This window comes from Anopheles funestus, chromosome 2RL (genome assembly GCF_943734845.2).
Source record: "Anopheles funestus chromosome 2RL, idAnoFuneDA-416_04, whole genome shotgun sequence".
Classification (NCBI taxonomy): Eukaryota; Metazoa; Arthropoda; class Insecta; order Diptera; family Culicidae; genus Anopheles; species Anopheles funestus.
In genome coordinates, this window is record NC_064598.1 from 48,347,415 (window position 1) to 48,364,348 (window position 16,934).

At 39.4% G+C, this 16,934-nt stretch overlaps 1 long non-coding RNA gene across 1 annotated transcript; it reads left to right on the forward strand.

Moving 5' to 3' along the window:
- The first annotated feature begins 242 nt into the window (after positions 1-242).
- Positions 243-16,038, forward strand: LOC125760935 (uncharacterized). The gene is made up of 2 exons (XR_007418070.1): positions 243-2,930; positions 15,367-16,038. It is a non-coding gene; the product is annotated as an uncharacterized LOC125760935 (long non-coding RNA).
- The last annotated feature ends 896 nt before the right edge of the window (positions 16,039-16,934 follow it).

Genomic DNA, 16,934 nt, shown 5'->3' on the forward strand with positions numbered 1-16,934 from the left:
TGGAGTTCTTCGTTTAAATAATAATATGAACATTTCAAAATCTTGTGAAAAGTTTGAAATATTTGAGAAACGAAATAAGAAAAATGTAATACATTGTTGTTTTCATGCCATATTTTGTAAAAAAACCTTAAAATGCTGTACAAAGTGTGTTAAAATCAAAATTAAAGGAAACACAATATTTTCATTCAGAACATTTTTACAAATATGCAGCTTAAGAAAAGTATAAAGAAAAAAATCCAGTATGTGTCAAATAAGAAACTTTCGTTTCCACAATTACTTCGCGCTCTACGGCAATAAATTAAAAGATTTAGTCTATCGCGTACGATAGATGCATTCAATTCCATAATTGTGTACCATTTACCATCCAAATCCGGCACTATTTAGATTGGTTCTTTCACACATTTTTTTGTCCCAGTACCCAACCACCATGATATGTCCACTTGCGCAATGGTCGGAATTGTTATTGACTCGTCCGAGCCAACTGACGTCCGGATTGAAAACGCGTGTTGTGTGGGGTGTAACAGAAATGTGAGCTCCATTGCAAAAGCTGCGCTCGTGAAAAGGGGTCCGTCTGGTGGCTTTTTGTAGCCGTTTTTGTAATAAATCTACCTTCTGGAATTTCTACCTTCATCCCCATTCACAATCATCCGAGCGATCGATGGTTTACCCAGGATATGGGTGAGCGCTTATCAGCTCGATACCAGACAAAACAGGTCCATATCTCATCTCGTCTGTGTAATGTTTCCACACCCGGACGTTTACCGCAACCATCCCCTTCGGGCGACAATCGAGAAGATGTGGGGATGTGTTGCAATCAACGGGGAGAAACAATTTGAACGGTTTCCCACGACATCGCCGTTAGCCAGCATCCAAGCTGGGCGATTTCCGCGCGCGCGCGCGTGTGTGTGTGAGTGTTTGTGGGGATGAAGATTATCTCGTAAATTGCAACGCAACCAAACCGGGGCTATTGCTGTCGTAATTTGGACACAGTTTTGAATTGTGTTGCCTGCAGTGATGGGGCGCAGTTTTCGTGTGGTACGTCGGAAGAGCCTTTTTCCTTTCCATTAGTTGGAAAATTGCGTCTCTGTTGCGCGCGATACGCCACATTGTGCATTGCGGTGTTTTTGGCCAAATTTGAATGATTACAGCCCAGTTCGCGTCGGGACAATGCGCGTCGTCCGTGTCGATGATGATTGGGCGAAAGCATATTTGTCATTGAGCCAAAAATAAAAGCACCCAGTGGCGGTTGAGCTGGATGGTGCTTGAGGGATAATCATGATTATTGTACTGTCGATTTTGGTGACTCGAGCAGAATCAAACCAAGTGGACAAATGTTAGTTTGCGATGCGTCAAGTATGTTGATAGATTGGGGATGGTTTATTGTTTTGTTCTGCAATTAGAATGCCTAGCGAGATAATGTATTGTCAATGATCGTTAGTTAGTAAAAAGTATGCAATTTGTTGGAGAGATTGAATGGTTAGAAAACTCAGAATAAAAACATTCGAACAATCCGATTGTTCGTCGTATGGCCGTTGTTATGGTTGTTGAATGCAGACTTATCATTAATTCATACCCAACGGGCGCTTGGCCGGATTTCCATACTAATGAAACACGGAAGATGGAGACAAATGCGTTGTCCATATGGCTTTCCGTTGATTAGCGACTGGCGAGAGAATTGGTAAGCTCTTGATTAAAATGTAATCAACGGAAAGAAGTGGAACGTTTGGATCCCAATCAGGACACATAACCATTCAATTAATTTATCCAAGCTTGAAATGCGCCACAGCTGAATGTTACATACAAATATCAAAAGCTTTATTTACTGCCAATAAATTGCGTTTTTTTAAGAACGATTAGAAACTTTTATAATCCTTAACGATATGCCTTTCTACGTTGTAGAAATATTATTTCCAGATATAAATACTTATGTCTTTTCTAACTTAAATGATATGAAATTTTAAGAAACAAGAAATAATGCCTAATTTAAATATCAAATTAAAAAAAAAATAGGTTCAAAATACTGCTCTATACGCTTTTGGTACGAAAATACCAATCTTACATCAAAAGCTACCCAACATTACAAGAAAAAAAACACAATCCCCCCATGCACCGTGCGGATGGGCGCAAAGCTTTCATTAAGTCCTTTTTCCCATCTTTAGAACCGTTGCGTGACTGAAATAAATATTAAAGCGGCACACGAAAATCACCCGAATCGGCACTTCGTTATCGGAAAATCGGCCGAATTTTTCGGTTATCAAAACAAATTCTCCAACATTTTATATCATCTGCTCATCTGTAGTCTGTGCTCTTGATTCCACTCTCCTTTTCTCTCTCTCGCTTTTCCAGTTTAGTTTTGCGGGCGAGCGGGAGCAACAATTGAGCAACAAAAATCAGGGCGAGAGAAAATGGTATGTTACCGAGAGCGGCCATTTTATAGCAAGTAGTTGCAGGGTAATGCAGGAAAGCAGTAGCAAGAGTTTTTAGTACAAGCTCCGAGAGCATACATCGTTTGATACGAGTTGGCCGGATGTTGACCGTCGCCGGTTGCTGCTACCCGGGCACGCCAAAGCATGCATGCCAGCGAGATACGGACGGTTCAGTAGTAAGTGAGCCGTTTTACAGTGGCAAGCGTTACGGCACGTGGTGCGTGCCCGTGGGCGATGTGATACTTTACGAAAAAGGGCGGATGCGTTCCGTGGCAGGGAATGCATTCTGCAAGTTTTCCTATCATTTGTCAATGAGTTGATTTATTTAAAACGCGTGTTTAGTTTTGTTTTCTGATGTTAAAGGGAAATGTTTTACCTGTTGTTCTTATTCATCGAAAGTGGTCAAACAATTGGAGTTCGAACGCAATTTTTAAATCAGTTCGAACGATTTTTAAAAATCAAGGATAGAAAGTGACAACAAATCAGCTTAACTGCTATTCAATGGTAAGTAATAAAGAAACGTTTTGCAAAACGATTAATAAAATTCAATTAGTTTGGTACCTAAAATGAAACGTAAAGTGATGTATAACTACGGCAAAGTATTCTAAAACAGGCAAAAGTTTGAAACGCGCCATTTCACAACATAATTTCCACTGCAGTGAGCTATTAGCATACACATAATTATAATAAACTCATAAAAATAATCACACTGCCGTGCAGCAGGCAGCCAGTGGCCGTTGGGTTCTGGGCTATACAGCACGCTAAACTGTCACAATCACAGTTCTCAGTTTAAATTACGACCCTCAATCCGTTTCACCCAACCATCCTTCCATCCATCCACCACGCTTGCTGGAAGAATATACGCAGACATTCTTCTGAATGGATGGGTGAAGGTCTACAAAAAATGTACCCATAAAAAGTATTATCCGCATCAGTAAAAAATGTCACGTAAATAGGAAGCAATTTTCCAAACGACAGGAACCCCAGGAACGCTAGGGTGAAGAGCTTTGCGGTTTGTTTTGCTGCCTCCCGTTTTTCTTTTTGTACCAAGCATAGAATTTAGCGCAATTATAGAATACAAGCAACTAATAGCATTATTAAGCAAAAGTGGGTTAAGGTGAGTTGGTTAGAATTGTTTTATAGTGAAGCTAGAAATAAACGGCCTGAACAAAAGACTGCTAACGGTCAAGGGATCCTTTACAAAAAGGATTTTTCACCCCCATTTAAAAAAGTAGACCGTGTTGATTGCGTGTTTCATGGTTTGTGTGGGTAATAAGAAAAAAAAACGCTTAATTTATTTTACTTCCACCATATGTGCGTACCCTATCATCAAACATTAAAAAAACAGGAAAGTGTCCATTATTACTATCACGGGACGAATTAAAAAAATCTAAGCTTCTCGAAAACGATGAAAAAGTCTTAACTTTTAATGAAACGGTCAATAAAGAGCAATCACGGGGTGAAATGGAAGAGAAAACAATCTTCCCATCACTGGCAGTTGGCATTGAAACACAATGGAAGTAGCAACCAGATACCGGACAGTGTACCACGGTGATGTTAGAACGTGTCAACAAATTGCCCTTTTCGTCGGTCATAACATTAATCAACAGAATCGAAGTAGAAGGATGATAAAATGGGAAAGCATTGGTTCGCTTTTTTATTGGTTGCATTCAATTTTTATTGATTTTACATAATGAAGCAAAGCTCATCAAGGCCAAAAGGTCATCGGCAAGATGTGCTTTTGAAGGGTTTTAGGAAGGTTTAAGTAAAGGTTGAAAGAAACCACTTTGAGAAAAAAGGGTCTACGCTTGTCGCGCGAAACGGAATTCCGTGTGTATCTTTACTGAGAGTTAATTTTCGGCCGGAAAAAACACTTTTTTCTACTGCTGTAGTGATGATTCTTTATTTCGTTTTTCTGCTTGAAGGTAAAAAAAATGTTGTTTATCAAATATTGTTCGAATTCCTAGCGCTTGTCATCAATTGAACAAATGTTTGCCGAATCCGATCGAAAAGAGAGTTTTTTTCCCTATCTGTGCGTGTATCAAAACACTCTCCGGATCGTTCGAAACGATTGAGCGAAATCGATCGATAAGAAAAACCTTCGTTTTTGATGAAGGTTAAAAATAAAACCCTATGCACTAAGTCCGAAATGGCCCATCCATGGACACAACGGAACAGTTGCTTTGCACGCAAATAAATGGGCTTATTTGAGAATGTTTTGTACCGGGAATTGCCTCGGAAATTTTGATCGCATCAAGACAGCACATAATTTATTAGCAGATATTGAATGTCGGACGTTTAAAATTTGGGACCCACACAAATACTTCAAACCGTGTGTTATAGTGTTTGATGTTTCCGTCTAGCCCCAACATCGGGAACAGTGTGTCTCATAAAAGCACAACACCAGAGAGGATTCGCCGGAACGGAACCGGAATCAACAACAACAACACCGAATTTGCACACATCCCGTTCGATGTTCACCGGTTCCACGTTGAGAGTGCGATGAATAATAGATTTCTCAATTTCGAAAAGCTTTGCGTGATTATCAATCTCATGTGTGGCGTCCATCGGTGGAGTAGAGTGCTCCCGAAGCCTTTATCCCGTTACATGAAGGATTCTTTACCTTTGATGGTTGTATTTCTATCCGTGTGTAACGGTATGTTTTTGGTAAAGGTGAAAATGAATTACAACCGAATTTTCATCAATCATTCAGACGAGGCACACATACCGGTGGGAAGGATTATTGTACATCTGCACTGTGATGAGATGTCTTTTACATGCTTTTACATGCCTGCTGGAGGGGGTACTGTTTGTCTCAATTTGGGAATGTCATTGGATTTAATTTGGTGAGCATTTAAATGAATTTTTAACGTTGCTGTATGAATAATGGAGCTGGACCAATCGAAACGAGGCCCTGTGTTTTTGGGGTTGTTTTGCTTGTGTCGTGTTGAATGTGTTTTGCAATGTTTAGAGAAGCGTTAATGAGGGCTTCATCGTATATCAGTGCTGCTTTAAGAAATGATGTACTGGTGTGAGTCAGAGCTGAACAATTTGAAGGAGTTGTTCACTTATTTATTCCTAAGTGTTTTAAATTAAAATATAATGGTGAAAACCAAATTGATTTGGTTTGTTAATAATTCATTTATTAATTATTCTTAAAATTAATCATGTAGGATGTGAGCAAATCTCACCTAATAGGCTTAGTTTTTTTTTAGTTTTCACCGAGTCACGAGAAAATCGTGATCCGATTGTAACCGTTTAGTCGTCGAACAAGTTCACTACAATTCGTTTGTCAACCCCTGTAAGTTCATTAACTGATAATGATAATCCGATTACATATCTTATATAGTGTAATTCCGTTCCAGTTCGTCCTTGATTTTTTCTTGAAAAGTTTCGTATATTTAATTCCTATAATTAGATAAGATTCCTTTCATTAAATTTTATCCTGAGTGTTATATTACAAAAAGAAAATCCCATAGCTTGGTAAGCTGATTCAGTAAAAAATCTGCAACATATACGAATTTTAATAAGTTTTGTTGGTAAAGGCACCCTAATCTTGCAGAAAGATTATGGAAGCATTCAAGTGGGAAGGAAAACAATATTTAACATCCTTCGCCTTAGTCTACCCTTCCAGATATCCTGGATGCCCAGTTGTGGTGCTTGTCAGGATTCTATTCCTAGAACTCTTATCCTGATGGGGTTCACTAACGCCTTCTGAGCGATGAGGTGGATTAATAGTTTGTCGTAACAATGAATCTGCTTAAACGTTTCTTACCTATAAACATGATCAGACTTACGAGTGCTTTCAATATAGACAACAGTGCCCATCCATACGCTTCCGGATAATGCTGGGAATGGGGGAAATTATTGACAAACTTTCCACCCGTTGGATGGGTATGTTTTCTTACGCTTATACAGGGAATTACTCTCGTGATCACCTGCTTTGAGTTTTGAACCCTAAAACTCACCACCTTAGCTTCTTTTGTGGTGCGCTTCCGGTCGTATCCCGAGAAGATACTTGTGTAACGCTTAAGATGAGAAGTGGAAAAATATATCGCCATCTCTTCACAGCAGCACTAGGGCAAACATCAATGGTGTTTTGATGCGACACTTAGTACCAGTGAAAACAGTAGCGCTGTAGAGAGCTTTAGGGGTTGTGCATCAGTTCTTAGGGTTTTTGAAGAATATCGACAACCAAGCCGCTATCAATACGCCAAATGAAAGAGAATGATTGATGTGAGCGTTAGTTGACTGCTGACACCTGTACGGGCTGTGACTCGTGTGTTCTATCGCCACGACTAGACTAGAGCTAGAATGCCCCCGTAAAACAGTCAAGTCAGTTTGCTACCCTACGGGTTTGGAAGATCCCCAAATGTATTAGGTGAGTCAGCACTATATTCTTCGTAGCTTTCGGTATTAGCCGCACTTCCACGACACTTTAATGAAGACGTAACAAAGCGGTGTATTCGGTAACGTCATCGCAAAACGTCCACTCCAGAAGACCAGATAATAAAGCGCTGCTAAAAGAAGTTCCTGCGTGAAGCGTTTTCGTAGAACAATTCTGTGATAAAGATTGATCGTTCGTGTACGGCGGTTCGCGCTAATAAAGTGGCTTGACAACCAACGCGGTTGAAATCCTTTCTTGAAGCCGAGAAAATACCTCTTCACAACACGTACACTGACGCATTATGACACTCGCCAGCCGGGGAGACAACGTTTTCGGGTCGCGCGGGCCATTGCTTCCAATGCGAATCGCATAATAAATCCTTCTCGTAATCGCAACATGCCGGGAAGGGGAAGCACCGTGGTTAAAGAGATGGTTCGGCGCCCTAGAACTCAGCACGGCAACGGGGTTAAGATGGTTGATGGTCCAAAATTATACCAAACGCCTCATATTCACAATCCATCATACGAGCCTCTTGAGGATTTCAGCCACTTTTGCGTGCTCCCTACCGTTGGGGGGGTTTTGCTTTAGGTACAGGGAATGAATCGAACCCAGGGATCATGGGTAAAGTATTCTCATTATCCTTCCGCCAGCCGGCGTTCAGTCCCCAACCAGTTAGGGCAGGTTTGGCTTTGTGTTTCTTTGCGAGCTAAAACGTCTCAACAGTGTGCCTTGTGTGAGGTTGGTTGATGGTGGCGCTTTACATAGAATTACTAATGACAGCAGCAAACACACAGCAAGAATAAAAACAAGGACTCTTAACCGTGCGCGTCCCGTACGGGTGACGGCATGTATTTGGTGAGGAAATTTTAAATTAAGCACGAAAAAGACAAAACACCTCACCGCTGAATGCAAGGAGAAGCGGACGATCTGGGAGTTGTTCTGATGGGAGCGTGTACACTTTTGTTGCTGCCAGGGTACACCCGGCCCTACCGGGCCACACCGGCGACGATGTGCTCGAAATCTTTGCATGATTACAGACACGAAACTTTTAAAGCTACCACACAGCCCTGAAGCTGTTAGTTAGGATTGTGCCCCATTCGCCCCCAAAACACAGTCGCATACAAAAGTCATCCGCTTTTATCTCAGCTTCTGAAATGTGAAAATAATGAATGGAACAACCGGCGACGATAAGGATCTTTGTCCTTATTGCTTTGCCCCCTTGCCGTTCCAGGTGAAGGAACCCTCCCATGTGTCGGACTCTGCATTGAAGGACGATGTACGCAAAGCGGCAAAAATGTGCGAAACCCAACATTCACAGTGGCTTGGAAGTGAATGTTTGGTCGAGACAGCCATTTAAATGAAACTGGGCAGCCTACCGAAGTGGGTGGTACCATCCGTTCTGTGTGAGGATTCACTGAAGCAAAGAGTAAGCAAAGGAAGGAAAAATTACACTCCAGGGAAGTCCTATGGGAGTTGTTCTGAGTGGCGTGGGGTGGCCCTTATGAAAGGTTCTGTTCGTTTGCTGATGTCGTTGAAAAGCGGCAGCGTTTTGCATTGTTTTTCACTGCTCTGTGACATGAATTTTCCATTCATTGTTTGTGGTACGCATGTAAATGTGCAATCGTGGGTGTGTGTATTTGTGAAAGAGAGAGAGAGAGAGAGAGAGAGAGATAGAGAAAGAATATCACACCACCACAGGCATTGAAGCATATTTTTTTGGAGTGAAGAATAAACGGTCAAGTGGCGTGCTGGTGCAAATGGTTTTAAAGGAACTTGCAATAATTGATCTTCATCCTGGTCTACAATATAAGTTATTATTTATTAGAATTTAGATTTATTTAAGCAGAATTTGTTATATATATTTAAAACCCCCAATAAATCTTACTCAGGAGAAGGACTTCTAGCTATTAATTTATATTGCTTACTGAATTGTTTCTACGTCCAATTACGTCTTATTTTGCATCGTTTCGTGGAAACAAACCCACTTGGCCCCATGACAATGTGTAATGCAATTTCAATAAACAAAATGGCACCACACGGGCGAGTATACGAATTGAACTATACTGTGACCACAAAGGAAAGGCAAGATAAGCGGCACGTGTGAATGGGCAGTAAATCGAACCCTTAGTGTCCGTTGGGATGGGATTTATGGGCGCCCAGTAAGGAAGACCCTATATTGGGAAGCACTGACCGGTGCGTTATGTAAATTGCTTGCAATTACTTCGTGCCAGGATATGTAAATCAGATCCTGGAGCAGTATTTCTTCCGCTAACTTCCTTCTCCTTGGCTTAAGTTGGCTTAATCAAACCGTTTCGAATATCGAGTGGGTGATCGCATGTTGAGAAAACATCAACCCTGTGAGGGGTCTTTTTGTTTTATGAGATTTTTTTTTGTCGAGCTTTCCCGAAGATGACCGTTTTCTTTTCCTTTTCAGCTGAAATGGCTTTTGTTTTTTTTTTTTGGTTTTTAGATAATTGATTGGAATTGTTTCAATTGTCTATCAATTTAAAAGGGCTGTAAAGTTTGGGCTTTTAATATTCTTCTGCTATAAACGAAATAAGATGTATGTATGGGTTTAAGGAAGAATACATAAATATCATCTTAAATGTACACTACCACAATTTGAAAATAACTTTACTTTCATATTAGCAAACCTTTATGGCACAGACGCATAAAGTTGGGCAATTTTTTTTTTACACTGAACATTTTGAACTCCTTTGCATTTTAAAAGTAACAAATATGCAAAGTTATATGAATACATATTCCAGTACTTTTTCTCTATTTCCTTTTCCATGATTCCATGGTATCACTATAGGAAAATGAACTCATGCACTCCTTTGCAATTTGCAACGATACTTTTTTATCTGCATCACGTATGTTGCCTATAGTAAAACTAAGGATGAACTGAAAAAAGGTCTTTGCAATGTGCACGAGCATTTTTGTTGAATTTTATTTTGTAAATATCAACACGCGTCACCGGGGCATCCAATTACTTTTTTTTCTCCCCCACACTAGAAAGTAACAGACCCAATGATGGGCGGAGGTACTAACTGAGGTGTAGTACTCCATCGCTATCACGTTTCTTGGCGTGTTTTTTTTGGTTTTGAACAGTAGAAAAATGGAAAAGGAGGAAATGGCCGGTTGACAAATGTGAAGGGTTTGTGAAGGGTTTCATCCTGCCAGTACCAGACGGTGATGAATATTTGTTTGATATTTTAAATGGATATACAGAGAAGACACTTCTGCCGTACGATACCGTAATGCATCGAATGCAAAAGCAACATGGAGAAAATTGTGTAGGTTTGCTTTTTTTTTAATCATTTTTATTTGCTTTTTAAATTAATTCCTTTCGAATCGTGTGTCTGTTCGCGGACAATCAGGAGTACGATAAAGGAATGGGTTCAGTGGTCTTTTTTCACATTTGTTTCATTTTGCTTTCCTCAAAGACTGGAACAATAGAGTAAGTCCTTACGTTAGTGGATGAAAATAGTTTGCTTTGTGTAACGTCCCCATGGCTTTCAGTTTTCAGTACTAATTATCATATAAATTGAATGTGCAAAAAAAAAAGTACAGTTGATATTGTTTCTAATTCGAAAGATGCAATAATAAATTTATTTTAATTTTAAACCTATCTGTTTTGTAATAGAATTTCGCATTTTCCATCGTTCTATTTGTTGTTTGATGATATAAAATAAATAAATTAAGAAAATAATATTTGCATTCTAATGTTTCTTGTAGTAATTATCTTTAAATTATGGCATCATTCCATTATCTCCGGAAGCATAATGGTTGATGCACTTAACACAACGACTGCGATAAAAACTCAATTGTAAAAGCGAGAAAAGTATGAAAATTGTTTATAGCATCGAAACATTATCGTTACAATTTAGAGCTAAATTATGGGTATTATTTTCCGACGGAAGTGAAGCTATCATTTGCAGTAAACTCTTACGATGGCTTGACACGAATAGAAACGGTTGTACGCCATCAGGGAGTCAAAGTTAGTTCGTTTGTCATGGTTGTAGCTTGATGATGAAAGCTTTCGCAGGATATTGTCGTGATATGTAATGAAAGATCCTTTATATATGTAAGTTTGGACTGATTTTTTGTTGGTTTGAATTTATTCTGATACCCGAATCAAGCAGAGGAAATAAAACTAACTAATTAAATTCCATTATTGCTATGCTGTTTTGCATCAAAAGCTTATTCATTCGTTGATGGTTTACCTTTTTTTGTATTTGTATTTCACCTTACCAAACAGATATCCGTTAACACAATACCTGCTGGGTAGATCGTATTTCAAATCAGTGCTCAAAACAAAATCCTGGCAACCGTATGACATGCTGCCGTTGACTAATTAAACAAACAACCATACGCCATTCGCCTTCCTTTTTTGCCAGATTCCACTTTCCTCGGGATTATATGTATGAGAAAAGGCAAAGAAATTAGACAAAAGTCCATATCACGTAGTGCATTTGCTAATTAAACCGGGTGATGTAGATTTCTTTCACTTTTTCTCTCTCTTTCTCTCTCTGTCTCTCTCTCTGCCTTTCGTTCTCTCGCATAGTGTCTGTATGTACGGTTCTCCAAAGGGACACACACGTTTTATGTGATTTAACCATCGAACTACACTGATCTGATCATGTTCGTCAGGATGTGAATGTGAATAAATAAATCTCATCGCTGTGAAATATATTAAATTCAGTAGCTGAATTAATTAAAACCTCGCTTCCAGAATATCCATATGTCTATATGTACATAACTTTATGCTCTAAAAGTAGCAAGCTTTACGTAGAACCAACCACGCTCTAGTCAACATCACGCTAATTGGCTGATTAAAACTTTTTCCTCTGTAACGAGATTTGTTGAAAGCAGATCAACATTGTTATTAATACAATGTAAGCTGTTTATCATGAGTGTTGATGTAACAAATTTTGTTTGATTACGTATTTTAAATATAACTTATTTGTAGCTTGATATTATCAACATTAGTTACGAGCTACGAATCGTAACGTTACTAGTGGCATTCGTTCGCATAATAATTGGACGATAATAGATGCACATAGTTCAATGTAATTTGATCAAAATTGTGTTATTTAATAAAAATATCTGGATTACATAATTGCAATGTTTAATGTTGAAAAACGAAGCGAGGTAATCATAAGGAGTTAATTTATTATTTATAAGTAAATATGAATAAATCACTACCTGCCTTTGCCTGATCCAATTAGTGATAATATATGTATATCAAAAACTTCATGGCGTTTTTACTAGAACTTTGAAGCGATATTGTGAATAGTTGCTGGTCAACCAGATCATCCGTCCGTCCTTCATCGTCCGGAACAGTTAGTTATCAAAAGGATCAATGCTAAGGTGCCTGTACAGCTGGTGAGTTAGGACTTCACATTTGAATGTTTCTTACTAAATTTTTACTAGTGTTGCAACATGTGGCCGAACATTGCCATACCGTAGAATATCTTTATTGTGCCTCGTCACCCTATTCTGGCAGTTTTACTTGCAATGTTCGCCTGTGCTATTATCGCTTGGTTGTACCTGCTCATAATAGACCACACGTTGGTGGTCCCACCGTATACACCGAATGATGTTTTCAACATGTATATTCGGCTTGGATATCGATAATGTGGTATCTTTATGTTGCCAGACGTTTTTGATTATTGTAACACAGCAATTTTTCTTCGTCAGTTACAATTTAATAAAAAACTTTTTCGTTTTTGACGTTGGTGCAGTTGCTCACAGGTGAATAAACATTGTTGGACGTCTTTCGGCTTCTGTTCATATGAGACCCAATTCCAGAACTTTCCAGAACATTCCCGTAGAACCAACCATGCTCTATCGAACTATCGATTGCTTATAATCGATAAGAAATGATTTGATGAGATAATGATATCTGAAATACTAAAGATGAAAGGATTTCTGCGATAGATACGAGTTCTTGTTAAAGCACCAACAGCATCTTCATTGAGCGTCGCCTTTAGTTGTTCATCCTCAAAATTGTATAGCATCCCGGAACGTTCTTCATCTTCCAAGCAAAAATTATAACTTATAAATCATACAAACCAGTTCCTCCATGGCTAACCAGTAGAGCATGGCTATCATAAACTTCCATTAAAATATGTTGGTTTTCGGCAGCCGTTTACTTCTTATTGTTTGTTATTTTTTGTTGTTATTTTTTTTAAAATTGTTATTTTTTTAAGCTTTGTAAGAGCTAACAGACACAATGTTTTTTTTCCACGGTAGTGAAGTGAATAAAAGAGACATCGTAATGATGATACTTCAATATAACAGAGTTGCCTGATTAAACAACCTTTTCTTTGATGCATTAATTTGAACAACGTAATATTTGATCATCTTAAATTCACGATAATATATCACACATCGGTACACGAGAAACTACCGTTTTAGGGCGTTTTCATGCCAGAATTCCAAAGTTTTTTTTGATTAAAATGGTTCCAACGTAATAATAACATACTCAAAACCATATCATATGACCGAATTGCTGATTGTTGAGAAATCGTTAAACATGAAATATTCACCAGTTTCGGTGTACCATCCGATCTGTTGAGTAAAATCAAACTCAAACTGGAACAAGATGCTACCGTGTCATAATGATTTCTGCTGAAAGAATATTCACATTACATGAAGTGGTAAATGTGAACCAAATTCTTTGAAAACAATGCTTACCGAATATGTTACACGTGCAAAAAAGCCTTAGAAGGCTTACGCACAATTGGTGAATTTTATTTGACATTCCGAGTTGTTTCTGCTTCCTCGAATGTTTATTTTTACATTAAAAGTCAAATGGGGCTATGCTGCATCTCAAGAAAGGAGTTCTTTGATCGTTGTACATGAGACGTGGAATTGGGAAGGTGGAAGGGAAAGGATGGAGTTGTATTTCAACGCACACATGTGCAGCGTTTCCTGGCAAACTGCGAAACAGACACAGGAAGCTTGTAGGCAAATAAATTACAAGTTATGCTAAAACAAACCAAATATTTTTGCTTGTTTGAGGTCTGTATGAATGAAACATCTTTACCGCATTCACAAATCATGTGCTCCATCGCTCTTCCCTTGGGACAGTAAAGCATTCATCTTTATCAAGTACATTTTTAAGCGCAGGTTTTATCATCCTTTTACGGCTCATTAAGTTTAGCTCCGGTTGGAAGCGGTTACCAAGGAACGAACGCGGATGAATGTGTATGGCGCAAAGCATTGCAACTCAGTTGCCATTTATTCCAACAAATCGCAAATTTAGATCGATTTGCTTATCGATTGCGGTGATCTGCTTCTGGGAGTTTTAGGTTCGGGTTTTTTTTAGTTGCAGCTTGCAAACGTTTGTATCGAGCGAGAACGAGAACCTTGTGTTATTCCGTTCCGGGAATGTCCCAGAAATCCTTACAATTGGGGTTGATTTTACTTCTCCCGTTTTTTTCCATCGCCCGGCATTCGACAGGTTCTCGTTTTCGCTACTTCATTCTCGTCAAGCGCACGTCAGCATGTAGATTAATGTTGATTTTGAATAATTTACGAAACGACGAAACACATATGGAAGTGGTTCGTTCGTGGTGGTTTCGGAAGTGATTCGATGCTATTTTACCTTTGGTTTTTGAGAGATTTTATTTTTTTCTTTTTTTTGCGCTCATTTGGCTCTAAATGACAAGCGAACGGAAATTGGATGCGAATCAATGGTATGCTAAACGAACGCAAATCATTTAGCGGAAAAGCAAACCCAATGGAACCGTTTAGGTATGGATTAACGGATGCAAAACGATCGACAAGGAGAAGCGATCAAAAACATCCGTGTAAGGAGATACAAACATGATGATAGAAATTTTTAGAAATTACGGAAAAAATGAAACATTTTAAGAACAGCATTAATGGTTTGTTTGTTTTGTACTCTCAAAATGTACTAAAAACTTGAAAAGTGTTGTAACAATGTTTGCCCTCGTCTTCGCTTTTCATTCCCACAATGTTTTACCACGTGCCAAGTGTAGCGCAGGTAAAAGGTAAAAGAATTCAATTTAAAGTAATGTTCGAACCAGGTTTCTATACGCAAAATCATGATTCGTGTGTTTTTATTTGTGCCACGCATACTTTCGTAAAGGTTTTCTCGGCTATTCTTTTTCAGACTCCCCCCCCCCACCAAAATCCAATTCACGAAACGTCTTACACCATGATGAGAACGGGCTAGGAATAAAAACAAGATCACATTGCTGACGAAAACTGTCACCTGTCTGGTGCAGGCATCCGAGAGCGGAAATTATGTTTCCGCAAAAGTTTTCTCTAACCCTGGGCCGCACGGAAAATGGCACCAAAGCCAAAAGGTTCCGGTAGCCGGTTCGTTGATCTCGATGCCATTTTACCGGCATCCTTGTACGGTGCGCTGTTCACATATGTACGAATATGGGTGTGTTTGTGTGGGGGGATTGTTTTTTTTCTTCTTGCTTACTTCTCGTACAACATGCAGCTATCACGTGAGATAAACCATTCCTAAACCGTACCGTTTTCTTTCTTGTTCTCTTTTTTCCTGTCCAGAAGATTTGCTGTGAATCGCATTCCATGGCTCCCGCTTAAACTCGACAGACGGGGGAAGACACCAATAGCCAGCTGAAGAGCGCCAGCATGTAAAGAAAGGTTTCGAAAGGGCTCAGGGAGCAGAGAGCCCCCCGTTGCTGACAGGCGGATAAGAGGAGAAGAAGCGCCCGAACTTTAGCTGATCCCATGGCGAGATGAAGCTGTCAGTATTAATCAGCGAAGCGACTTTCGCTAACCGTAAAATATCTTCCCTCGGGCAAGGAACGGTTCCGCACCGTAGGCAAGCGTTGGAAAGGAAATATCGCTATATCATATGCTAGTCGCACGCTTCTAGCATTTAGTGGCTAAGGGTACACTGGCTTGGTGTACATGACGCTGTAGTACTGCTGCAACCGATTCGGAAAGCTAGTCCCACTGTAAATTTTGCAAAAACAACCGTTTCACAACACAACGAACTTACCGCGGACACTGAGCGGACGGAACTGGACTGGTTCTGGAAGCTTATGATGTACCGTGTTTAGGACTTCTAGTAGTAAGCAACTCTTTTCATCTTTTCGCTTTCTATGTGCGTGCTGCAGAAAACACAATACAAGTCATAAAGAGAATAAACTGTTTCATGTGTGCTTTGGAAAAAAAAACAAAATCTTCATTGTCTGCCTTTTTGGTAACGAATATTGTGGTCTATAAAATTTTTTTTCGTTATCTTTTTGGAAAGAAATCAATTTATAGTGTGTGGTATTTTGCACAGCTAATATTAAAGCTAAATCATGGCAACATCAATTACGAGAGAGCTCGATTAAAATAGCACAAGAATCAGCAAGCTCGAATCGTTCATCCATCATGCTCGTGCGAAGGTTTTCCACCTAATTGCACCAGAGACATACGACAACCGGGAGTTGCTAAAGTTAATTATTGATCGATTTTTGTACGAGCGGGAAAATGAACCGAACCATGCAAACACGTGCAGCGGGTGGAAAATAGGAAAAGTCCACGTTCACGACGTGCAGAATGGTGGCAAGAAATCAGCGATTAATTAATCCAATCAATTTCCCACATCCTGAGCTGCAGCTGCCATCGGTATGCTTACAAGGCCGTTACCATGCACCGAGATGGGCGCGAAGCATAGAAGATGATGAAACTTTTCAACGAGCTCAAGGCCAAACGGTATGTATGTATATCCTTCTCCTGTTTTACCGAAAAGGATTATTATCGGAAAAGTGTGTCACCTTAACGCACGGGGTTAGATAGGAGCGAGCTGTCGCGATTGTATTTGGCCGTAAACCACAGCTGATGGTGTCCCAAATTTTCCGACGGATAATGAAAAATCAATTACACGCTCAATTAACCCTGTACCGCCGAAATTGACTTTGTCGAGGGGTTTTAATCTTTACTATCGTACGATTTGAAAGAAACGGTGAGTGCGTACAGAGCGGATCACGCCGGTAAGGTTACGAAAGAAATAATCCAAAATACTACGAGTGTATTAGGTTTGCTTGGAATGTACGCCTTGCTTTGATGTTTGTGTAATAGGTTGTATCGGTAAAATATTTCAAGTTGTTTTGAAAGTA